The 12,537-nt window shown below is 37.5% G+C and overlaps 1 protein-coding gene across 3 annotated transcripts in view; it reads left to right on the forward strand.

The window, feature by feature from the left end:
• The window catches only part of LOC150087051 (uncharacterized), a 521,728-nt gene that overhangs the window by 232,905 nt on the left and 276,286 nt on the right, over nt 1–12,537 (forward strand). The window lies entirely within an intron of this gene.

Consider the following 12,537-nt stretch of genomic DNA (forward strand, 5'->3'; position numbering starts at 1 on the left):
CCTTTACACACAGTTTTAATTTCTGAGATATTAAACGATAATCATAAATCACAAAATTGTGTAAAATGACAAAAGATTTGTATGTTCAATTTTTTTGCAAATGGTGGAAGGACAAAAATATCTATGTAAAGTGGGCTGGCTTTAAACAGTATAAAACACACCTGCTAACACCAACATGAATAGTGTCAGTCTAGTTCATGAATCATTTCAGTTAACCATTGTGACTGAGTTCATAGCAGTGTCAACATGTCTGTTACTTTCCTTTCAGGTTCCACACTGACTACATTGTTGCTTACGGCATTCATTAAACCAATATGATTTTAATTTACGATGAAGTTCATAAGAAATCCATGGCCACTTCTAATATATGCTGAATAGTTTCTGCCTCAACAGGTACAAAATTGTAACACATTTGTTGCTGTCAAGAGGTGGCTTGTGCTGAAACCATTTAAAAAAAAAAAAAAAAAATATGAAAATCCAAAACATTAAAGGTATTAAAACCTTTCATAATTAGTACTGTGCACAGCTTGATGGTTGAGAAGAGAAGAAATAATCGTTGACATTAGACTCAAATTTCTGTGCATTGTAATTTTCGGGGAGAACATGCGAAGGAACATTGTTACAGAGAACAGAAGTAGTAAGGGATAAATGAGGAAGAGGAGAAGTTCATTGAATTTGGAATTGGACAGTGAATGGATGTTAACTGGTTGAAGCACGTATTTGGACTAGTTTGGAAAAAGGTGGTAGAATTACAGATGGCAATTCAGAAGAACAGTGCCCGTGGAAGTATCTGTAGAAAAGGCACGCAGAAATAAATATATTTTTGAGACAGATATGCAGCAAAGAGTGGAGATATTTATAATAGACAATTCATTAATTAATAACTCCCTTTTTTGAGCAGAGTTTGGAGCTTTGGGGGTGGAAGAAGTTTATTTTATTTTATTTTTTTATGCAGAGGATGCAGTATTTCTGATGTGCTTATATTAAGCGAAACAGGAAGTCGGGGTAATTATCAATGATGAGCACACAAGCAGTAGACTTCCCCCCCCCCATAAGAAATAAGACAACTGACTTTTTTAAAAGGATTAAAGTTAACTAAGTTTTCTTTGAGTTAACTGAGAGACCATAACAAAACCAACTCCAAAAACTGCTGTTAAAGGAAGACCTGCAACTAGGTGGAAGGATGGGATCAGTGATGGGATCTTCATTTTCCACTACCCTCAGTATGATTAAAACACACAGTTGGTATGTTATTCCAAATATATACCAAATTTAGTTCATTAACGAGGGGGGGGGGGGTTCATTTTCCGCTACCCTCAGTATGATTAAAACACACAATTGGTATGTTATTCCAAATATATTCCAAATACACTTGGTCGTCGACTTACGACCGGCCGCACTTACGACCACAAAAAAAAATAATAATAAATAAATTAATTAATAATAAATCAGGAAATCACTACTGGTGACACCCACAACCCAGGTGAGGAGGCACATAAACCAATTAAAATGTAGAGAACGTTTGAATTTAACCTCATAGAGAGAGAGAGATAGCCTAGGCGTAGAAACGAAGGTATATTCAGTATCGCTAAGTAAAAGATAAAAACATTACTGTATTTAAAATGAAAAATAAAAGATTATAAAAATAAATCATAAAGATGATAAAAAGATTAGAAAGGTTAAAAAATATATGGCCGACATACGACCAGATCGACTTACGACCTGTCAGTCAGAACAGAAGTCGGTCGTAAGTCGACGACCAACTGTATATACCAAACATGGTCAAAAACCGTAGAAATGACAAGAGCAACTACTTGCATTTCACTGAATTTTTCCATTGAATTTGTCCTAAAATGAGTAACGTGGACCAATATGACACTAGTGGATCAACACTGATGGAATCCACATAGGTGATCATTGATTAATTTGAGTTTTCAAGATAGTGTAAATGTTGGTGGTTGGATGGATTACTCCATTACTTTGGAAAGAGTTGAGGTAAGCACCATGGGATGATACTTGGATGGGATGGATTTTTGACCCTTTTTGGGAACTGACTGGTTATGAGCTAATTTCCAAGTATACAGAAAAAAAAAACACTAGTGGTATAAAAAAGTGTAAAAAGGTGCCACAAAACTTGTTGCACTTTGAGAACAAGAAATGTCATCAGGATCTGGATCTTTCTTAGCATTTAAGATTGTTCTTGATTTACCAAGATTTTCGATATAAGAGTTAGAAGAAAAACTTGAACAGCCTTGGTATGTACATTGGAAAACCAAGGTTAAGATAATGGACAAATGTGTAGAGTGAAATGCAGAATATAGGATTTCATCCCTATAGGAATAATTTCACTGACATGATCTGAGAAAACATTGGAATTGGAAGATCATGTAACATGAGGTGACACGAGGCTGGGAGGGGCCATGAGAGAGAGTGAGGCTCCATTTTACAGGATAACTTTTGTGTAAAATCATCTCTGTGTAAAAAGGAAAATAAAAGGGACTAATATTTTCACATGTTTACCTTATATGTTTTTTTAATTACTTTAATGTAATTACATTGAAAATTATGTAAAAAAAAGCTGTTTTTACATTTTAAAATTTTTCAATAAAAAATTTAATATAATTTATGCACTCCATTTGTAAAGGATCAAGCATTTGTATACTGCAAGAAGTATTCACAAACTCAAAACTTTTTCCAGAAATGAAAAATAAATTATACGTCTGTCAGGAGTTGTGCTACCACTTGTTGTCATGACAGGGGCCATGACCATTGCTAGGTTAAAATTAACTTTTAATGAAGTGGAGATAATGATATGGAAATAAGTGATAAAAGTTTTGAGAAGTTTATCGTAGAAAAATTAATTCAAAATATCAGCTAATTCTGTCTTCCAAAGTCTTAAGCAACTATGCAGCATACTCTGCCCAGTGCTCATGTTGGTCAACAATACAAGATGGTTATAATTAAATTGCACAGCCTTAGCTTGCTGTAGGAAAACTGTTAAGGGTAGAATATGGAATGTGGAAACTGAAAGTGTAAGAAATAGCTAGTTCCAAAAGTGCCACAGAGTGGGGGTGGGGTAATTTGGTGCTGTGTGCATCAAATCTAACCTTATCATGCGACTTTTACTGAAGGCTTTTAAAAGATTTAAAAGCATGGTTGGCAAATGCATGTCTTGAAAAGGCAAATTCAGCAGATCTTGAAATGTACTCCAAAAGAAGGATCTTCCTTTGTTGGTAAAGCTGTTTTACCAGGATAACATCAGTTTTTTTTTTTTTTTTTTTGTTTTTTGCATTTTTGATTAACAGTTTTCTACCTGCAGCCAGCTGACGTGACACTTTTAATTATAAATATCCTTTGTGTGTGAGTACACACAGATGGATACAAAATTGACACTACAGTTGCTACAGTCTTTCTGAGATGTGTAATAAAAATGGCCTTAGATTAGATTCATCAAATATCACTTCTTCACAGTAGTACACATAGATTGCTGAGAAAGTTAAAATATTCTTAGATTAAATCATCTGTCATTTATCATTTCCACACAGACTTGCCAAGTAAGTTTTATGAATTACGAATCATTGTGTTTCATAAAGATTCAGTTGGCTGCAGATATGGTGGTGTGGGGGATTGCCATATGTTGCAAAGAAGCCCTTGGATTTGGCTGTACTATATGTACACTAAATTTAAAAAAATATATGACACAAAAAAGAACACAAATAAATAAAATGCAACTCCCTATGTGTTTCCTTCCTTCACACAGGTCTCTCCAGCTGACTTTGATATTTAGCCTAGCCTCACATAAGTAACTTATTAGCAGTAGCAAATGATGCAAAAAATCAAGTTTACACAGCATCAGCCAGAAAAGGAGGGGGAGGAACATTTCCCATATCACCTGTCTATCCTTTCTAACAGTGTGTTAGAAGGGATGGAGAGGCATTTTTTCCTTTCTTGCATTTATTCAAATTACCCACCTGCAGCATCAGATGGGAGTTTGTTCCAATTGACCAATTGCTGGTTGAAAATGAATTTATGCCCCTTGCTCAATCCTTTCAAATCCTTAAACACCTCAATCAGATCTCCTCATAGATGCCTAGTTTCTAGGCTCTGAAGTTTGCAGAACCTTACCTAGTATGAGTACCCTCTTGTTCTTTTCACTAATCTCATTGCTCTTCTGTGCATCTCTTGCAAGAGGTCTTCACCTATATGATATGACTTGACTATTGCCTTATACAATGAGATAATTACTTCCTTACTCCTACTGGCAAAATTCTTGCAGCTCATGAAATTACTTCCTATGTCCAGATTGTGTGTGATTGTCAAAATACCTCACTAGATTAGTTAAACATGACTTTCTCTGCAAAACCATGCTGTTTCCTTTTGAGTATCTTAGTGTTGTGCTTTGGATCGTTGCCTCCTTAATTTTCTCTGCCACTGAGGCCAGATTAAGTAGTCTGTAGTACCCACTTTTCTCTTTGAACTGGCTTTATGTATTTGATACATTAGCACTTCACCAATCCATTGGAGTCTTTCCAGAGCACAGTGATATCCTCATAATTAATCTAAATTTAATTTTAAGTGATCAAAATAATCTAAATTTAAAAACATGTTCGAGTAGAAAGTAAAGAATGTATGTACGCATGTTATTTGAGTAGTCGAACGCAAAATGAATTAATTGAAATGATAGGTGGATTTGTACCCAGTTCAAAGCTGTCTATGCATAGCTACTGCTCCCTTGTCCAGTACTGACTTATAGTGAATAATGCTGTCTCATTCACACATGAAGCATAGCATTTTTCTGTAGCCTCAAGGCCCTCCACAGAGTAATTAGTTAATGTCCATCATATTTAACTTCACTAAGAATATATTTGAGGTTTTTTTATATCTCCTTTAAACAAACCTAATGTGCAATTAGAAAAAAACATAAATGTTTCCACTTATGAAGGAAAATACCTTTCAGTCTAATTCTGGAGGAATTGATGTACATTCTCTGCTCACATGGTTAATTTACTGGATCTCCAATCGGAGTCCTTAATGTGGAAATACTGCTGCAATTGAAAACAAGTGAATCTCCCCATAGAAAAGTATGAAATGAAATCATTGACCTCCTTGTCACTGAATCTGTACCGACAAAATGATGTCCCTGCCTAGAACCTTGATCTCAGAATCTCTGTAAAGATTTTAGAAGATCCGCATATTGAGGATAATTTGAGGTGTTGGTCAAAACATCAAAGGCAGATATTGTTGGGATATCAAAGACGTGGTGACACACAGATATGAGGAATGTAGAAATAGAATTTGTGGAGTGCAATGTATACAGGAAAGATAGATGGGATAGGAAGAGAGGAGGGGTTATGCTGTTAGTTAAGAAACATATAAAAAAAGGAAATACAGCCAGTTGATATGGGTGGACAGAGCAGTGTCGAGTCAGTTTGGTGTGACATAAGCATTGGGAAAGCAAAATTGAGAGTAAGAGTGTCATAGGACTAATGACTCTGATGAGTATTATAAACGTGGTGACACACTGATACAAGGAATGCAGAAATGGAATTTGTGGAGTGCAATGTATACAGGAAAGATAGATGGGATAGGAAGGGAGGAGGGGTTATGCTGTGAGTTAAGAAACATATAAAAAAAGGAAATACAGCCAGTTGATATGGGTGGACAGAGCAGTGCCGAGTCAGTTTAGTGTGACATAAGCACTGGAAAAGCAAAATTGAGAGTAAGAGTGTTATATAACTAATGACTCTGATGAGTATTATAAACAAATGTACAGAGAAATAGAGTAGGCCAGTAAGTCAGATTGTCATATAATGGAGGATTTTAATTTCCCAGATATTGACTGCAATTTGTGTGTTGGTCACTCACACACTATCAAGGCTTTTGTGGATTTATTGGATGATTGTTTTCTACAGCAGCACGTTCGGGAAGCAACTAGAGGGAGTCATACTCGCGATTTGATTATCAGTAGTCATTCTTCATATATTAAGAATATGCAGACAGAGGAACCACTAGGTGGCAGTGATCACAGTGTGCTGAAGCGGGATTTACTTAAAAGAGGTAACTACCATCAGGGGTAAAGGGAAGGGTTTTTGCTTTCTTAAAGGTGACTGCAGTGGTCTGAGACATTTTTTAAATTCTATACAGTGGGACCAACTGATGATGTTACCAACAGCAAATTCAAAATGGGAAGCATTCAAAGAATTAATCTTAGAAGCTACTAGGCTTTTCATCATCATCAGCCATTTTCAATCCACTGCAGGATGAAGACCTCTCCAGCAACTTTCCAGTTCCTTCTATTTTGTGCAATGGCCATTCATTTACTGCCCACAAACTAATGAATTTCATCTATCCATCTCCGCCTTTGTCTTCCAGGTTTTGTTCTAGCTCCTCTTGGGTACCATTCTGTTATTTTCTTAGTCCATCTGTCATCAAGATTCGAGCTATGTGTCCTGCCCAAGACCATTTTAGTTCTTTAGTTTTGATAAGAATGTCCTTTACATGAGTTTGCTGCCTAATCCATGTGTTTCTCTTCTTATCTAACAGTCTGATTCCCAATATAATTCGTTCCATTCTTCGCTATGTAGTTTTCAAGCTTCTCTTCCGTTCTTTTAGTGAGTGCCAAAGTTTCACTTCCATAAGTCATGGTGGGAGTATACATTGGTTTATTATTTTACGTTTCCGACAAACTGGGATATTGCTCTTCAGTATATGACTATATTTCCTGAATGCTGTCCATCCAACATTTATTCTTCTCTTGACTTCCAGCCATTTATCATTATTACAGCTAATAACTTGTCCCAGATAAGTATATGACTCCACCTTTTCAATTACTGCTCCTTCAATGATTATGTCCCTTTTTGTGGCATACTTGTTCATCATTACTTTTGTTTTAGCCATATTCATCTTTAGTCCAAAATCCTTATTAACTGTGCATAACTGATTAAGATTTTCCTCTAATTCTTTGGGATAGTGGCTTATGACCACAATGTCATCTGCAAATCATAAATGGTTTAGATACTCTCCATTCACATTGACTCCTTTCTGCGACCAGTCTAATCTTCTGAAAGCTTCCTCAAGGGCAGCAGTAAACAACTTCGGAGATATTGTCTCCCCTTGTCAAACTCCTTTTTCAATTTTAAATTTGCTACCGTCTTTGTCTAGTCTAATAAAGGAGATAGCGTTCTCATATATTTTCTTCAAAATCATAATATATGTGGTATCTATGCCTTGTCTTTTCAGTGCCCAAAACATTGCCTTATGCTGTATGGAGTCAAATGCCTTTTCATAATCCGTAAATGCCAGGCATAATGGTGTTTTATATTCATTTGCTTTCTCCATTAGTTGTGATATTACATGAAGGTGATCCATAATTGAGAATCCTGTACTAAAGACAGCTTGCTCTTTCGGTTTAATTCTCATCAAGTATTCTTTCTAATCTGTTAGTAATGACCCTTGTGAACAACTTGCAGATGTGGGATAACAAGCTAATTGGTCTATAATTTCCAATTTCTGATTTATTTCCTTTTTCTTATGCAGCAACACTATGATTGCATTATTCCATTGCTTAGCATCACACCTTTTCTAATGCACTTTGTGAAGAGCCTTGCCAGTTATTGTGTTGTGTCGGATCCTCCCAATTTTCACAACTCTACAGTAACTTTATCTTCCTCCGGGGCTTTATGATTCTTCATTTTCTTCAACGCCTGTTCTACCTCATCAGGAAGACTATCGGGTATGTTGTATGTGTTGCTAATTTGCAATCCATCTTCCCCACTGCTGGCATCATTTCCTCGTTCCTTGTATAATTCTCTGTAGTAGTCTTCTGCAATTTGAATTATGCCTTCTATTCTGCCATTGCTATTCTTCAGTTTCAATATCATTTGTCTTTCTGTATTATTGCTCATGGCTGGTGATTTAAGTCCTCTGTTTTCCCTTAATGCTTGTTCTACTTTTCTTGTGTTAAATCTTCTTATGTCCGCTCTGAGCCTCTTTCTAATGGCTTTGCATAACTCAGTATACTCAATTTTCTCCTTGTCAGTGTTTACCTTGCTCTTCATTTGTTGCCTTTGGTTCATCATAACAAGTGTTTCTTGACTAATTTTTTCTTCTTTGGATTTTTTTTTCCTTATATGTTTCTTGGGCTTTATCACTTTCAGAAATTTGTAATATTCGTCATCGATATCTTGGTCCTGAGCAGTCTGCAGAAGCTCAAACTTGTTCTTAAGTTAGCATTAGCATAGGCATTTGATGCAAGAAAGCAAGCTTATGCAGCATCAGCCAAAAAAAAAAAAAAAAAAAAAACCCACTTCCACTTCACCCCTCTGTTCGTTCAAAATACCTGTCCAGCTGAGCTTTAAACTTATTTAGGCTATCAACCTCCACTACAAGGGATGGAAGTCTGTTCCACGAACCAACCACCCGCTGGCTAAAGGCAAATTTCTGCACATCTATCCTACATCTGTCTTTCCTCAATTTGAATTTATGCCCTCTCAGGTGATTATTCTGAGCTAGAGGAAGAATCCCATCAGCACTGAGCATGCTCAAACCATTCAAGGCTTTATACACCTCTGTCAGATCACCTCGCTGGTGCCTAGTCTCCAGACACTGTAATTTGCAAAACTTAAGCCTTTCTTCATAAGAGCACCCCTTTGTTCCATTCACCAATCCTGTTGCCCTTCTCTGTACTCGTTCCAGCATCTCTACATCCTTCTTGAAATGAGGCCTCCAGACCTGTATACAGTACTCTAGGTGTGGCCTGACCATTGCCTTATACAAGGGAATAATCACCTCCTTATCCCTGCTGGAAAAATTCCTATATATCATTGACAATACTGTTTTGACAATACAGTTCCAGTACATACTGTTCTTTCTCATCTTCCGTTATCTCAAAGACCTTCTTATTATTTACTCGAGTCAGTTTTTTCCTTTCCTTTCCTACATCTATATCAAGTGTGCATCTTACCATTCTGTGATCACTTTCAACATTTACCTTATTCAGGATGGTAACATCATTCATGGTATATCTTCTATTAGTGAGGATGAAGTCGATTTCATTAGTTGTTAATCTATTTGGACTCTTCCATGTCCACTTTCTGTTCACCCTTTTCTTGAAAAAAGTGTTCAGTACTCACAATCCTTGAGATTCTGCAAATTCCACAAGTCTTTCACCAATTCCAAAATTTTCTATAGTTCCCATTTCTGTGCTGTTTTGTCTTTTTACACCCTTAGCATTGAAGTCCCCCATAATAATAGTGTTGTGTGTTTTCTGCTCATCAAGAAGACTCAATTTCGGTGTACATTTCTTCAACATCTTCATCATTATGTCTCGATGTTGGTTCATAAATGATTATAACCTTTAGCTTGCACCTCTTAGAAATCTTGAGAATTAGTCTTGACACCCTTGGTGATGTACTTTTGAATTCCAAAGTGTTGTTTTTTATATCTTTATGGACCAGAAACCCAACTCCACCTTCGCTCCTTTCACTGTTTCCATGTGTGCAGCGGATTTCCACTTGATAAACTTATAAGTGATTCTTTTCTTCTTCTTGTTTCAGCCAAACCGATGATATTCCAATTCTGTATATTCCAGTGTCTGCAATTCTGCCCAGACACGATAGGAGGGAGTATATTATGAGAGCACTTTCGATCAATTCGGCCCTGGAAAGATTGTGCAAGGCTCAAGGGGTAGAATTTTTTTCAGCCTGGTCTGTACTTGTTAACAGGAGAGACTACTTCTACAGGGATGGGATACACTTAAATAGAAAGGGCGCAAGAATGTTTGCTGATGCTATAGAGGCAGCGTTAGGTGGGTCGGAAAACTGCAAGATTGGGGGGCGGATACAAGGACTAATACATTAACAGTAGCCACTGGCAGAGGTGAAAGTGATTCTTGAACTGCTTCTATTGGAATGAGCCGCAGCCTGGAAAATAAGATGCAGGATATTTCAGAGACTGCTTTGAATCATTGGGGGTACAAGTAAACACATGGGTTGTGTTAGGGTAGCTAAGAAAAAGAACAGGTGCATGTATACTTGCATGTACACCAATGCTAGGAGTTTAGTAAATAAATTTGATGAATTTGAGGTATTGCTCAAAACATCAAAGGCAGATATTGTGTGGATTTCAGAGACGTGGTGTCACACAGATATAAGGAATGCAGACTTGGAATTTGGGGAGTACAATGTCTACAGAAGGGATAGACAGGATAGGAAGGGAGGAGGGGTTATGCTATTAGTTAAGAAATACATAAAATCCAAGGAAGTGAAGCCAGTCGACATTGCAGTGTCGAGTCAGTTTGGTGTGACATAAGCAATGGGAGATCAAAATTGAGAGTAGGAGTGTGCTATAGGCCTAATGACTCTGATGAGTATAATAAGAAATTGTACAGGGAAATAGAGTGGGCCAGTAAATCAGAGTCTTATAATGGGGGATTTTAATTTCCCAGATATTGACTGGAATTTGGGGGCTGGTCACTCACACACTAGAAAGGCTTTTCTGGATGGATGATTGTTTTCTACATCAGCATGTTCGAGAGGCAACTAGAGGGAGTAATACTCTTGATTTGATTATCAGTAGTGATTCTTCATGCATTAAGAATCTGCAGGTAAATGAACCACTAGGTGGCAGTGATCACAGTGTGCTGAAGTGGGATTTTCTCAAAGAGGTAACTACCATTAGGGGTAAAGGGAAGGGTTATTGCTTTCGTAAAGGCGACAACGGACTGAGACAGTATTTAAATTCTATACAGTGGGACCAAGTGATGATGTTACCAACAGAAATTCAAAATGGGAAGCATTCAAAGAACGTATCTTGGAAGCTACTAGGCTTTACATACCAACTAAGAAATATTGTTCAAGGTTTAGGCCTAAGTGGATGTCAGATGAACTAATGAGACATATGGCAGAGAAGAAAAATGCATAGGATACATACAAAATAACACGTGACACAGAAGCCTATGATACATACAAGTTGATCTGTAACCAAGTTACAAAGGAGGTTAGGCAGGCGAAGGCAGACTACGAGAAATCTTTGGCAAGGATTGCAAAGAAAAACAGCAAAGAGTTCTTTAAGTTCTTTACTTATGTAAACTCTAGAAGGAAGGGGATGAATTAGATTGGTCCACTTGATATCGATGGGTCAACTGTTGGTGATCCTGCTCGGGTAGCTAACAAACTAAATGAATATTTTGCATCGACATTCACACATGAGGATTTATTCAGCGAGGGGAATGCCAGAGGTGTATTCAACTCTGGCAGTAAGCTAGAGAATCTTGTAATAACTGAGAGTAAAGTGGAGGAGAAATTGTTGAAGATAAATACAAGAAAGGCACCTGGGGTGGATGGGACCTATCCAGTTATATTAAAGGAGGCAGCAAAGGAAGTAAGCAAACCCTTAGCTATAATTATGAGAGCTTCCTTGGACTGAGGGGAAGTACCCATGGACTGGAGATGTGCAAATGTGACCCCAATTCAGAAAGGAGCATCAAAGGGCGACACAAGTAATTATAGACCTGTTAGTTTAACTTCTGTTCCCAGAAAATTAATGGAGGCACTGGTTAAAGAAGCACTGCAGGATCATCTAGACAAGACTTCAGTTATAGCTGAGACACAACATGGTTTTGTTAAGGGGAAGTCATGCCTGACCAATTTGATTGAATACTATGATGCAGTCACAAAAGAACTGGATGCAGGGAATAACTTTGATATTATATACTTGGATCTTAGAAAGGCTTTTGATACTGTTGCACATGGAAGACTGCTGCATAAATTGGAGCAGTGTGGCATTGGAGGCAAATTGCTGCTATGGATAAAGGGGTGGTTGAGGGGAGGGGAAGACAGAGAGTGGTAATCAATGGACACTGCTCATCGTGGACTAATTTTATTAGTGGAGTCCCTTAGGGTTCAGTATTGAGTCCATTATTGTTTTCTGTATTTATAAATGATATTGATGATGGTGTATCAAGCTTAATGTCCAAGTTTACAGATGATACGAAGGTTGGCAATGTTGTCAAGGACACTACTCACACTATGCTACTGCAACAGGATCTGGAAAGGCTTTGCAGATGGGCTGAGAGGTGGAAAATGAAGTTTAACATTGATAAATGTAAAGTACTACATATGGGGAAACAGCAACCCCAGAGCAACGTATCAACTCTGTGGTACTACACTGACAGTGGTAGAGAATGAAAGGGACCTGGGGGTGGTTGTACAGGCAGATATGAAGTTTTCTGAGCAGTGTAGACGGGCTGCAAGAGTAGCTCATGGTGTATTGTCGATGATATATAGGAATTTTTCTAGCAGGGATAATGAGGTGATTATTCCCTTGTATAAGGCAATGGTCAGGCCACACCTAGAGTACTGTATACAGGTCTAGAGGCCTCATTTCAAGAAGGATGTAGAGATGCTGGAACGAGTACAGAGAAGGGCAACAAGATTGGTGAATGGAACAAAGCGGTGCTCTTACGAAGAAAGGCTTAAGTTTTACAAATTACAGTGTCTGGAAACTAGGCACCAGCGAGGTGATCTGATAGAGGTGTAT

This window comes from Mastigoproctus giganteus, chromosome 4 (genome assembly GCF_048544385.1).
Source record: "Mastigoproctus giganteus isolate SK-2022 chromosome 4, ASM4854438v1, whole genome shotgun sequence".
NCBI classification, from domain to species: domain Eukaryota; kingdom Metazoa; phylum Arthropoda; class Arachnida; order Uropygi; family Thelyphonidae; genus Mastigoproctus; species Mastigoproctus giganteus.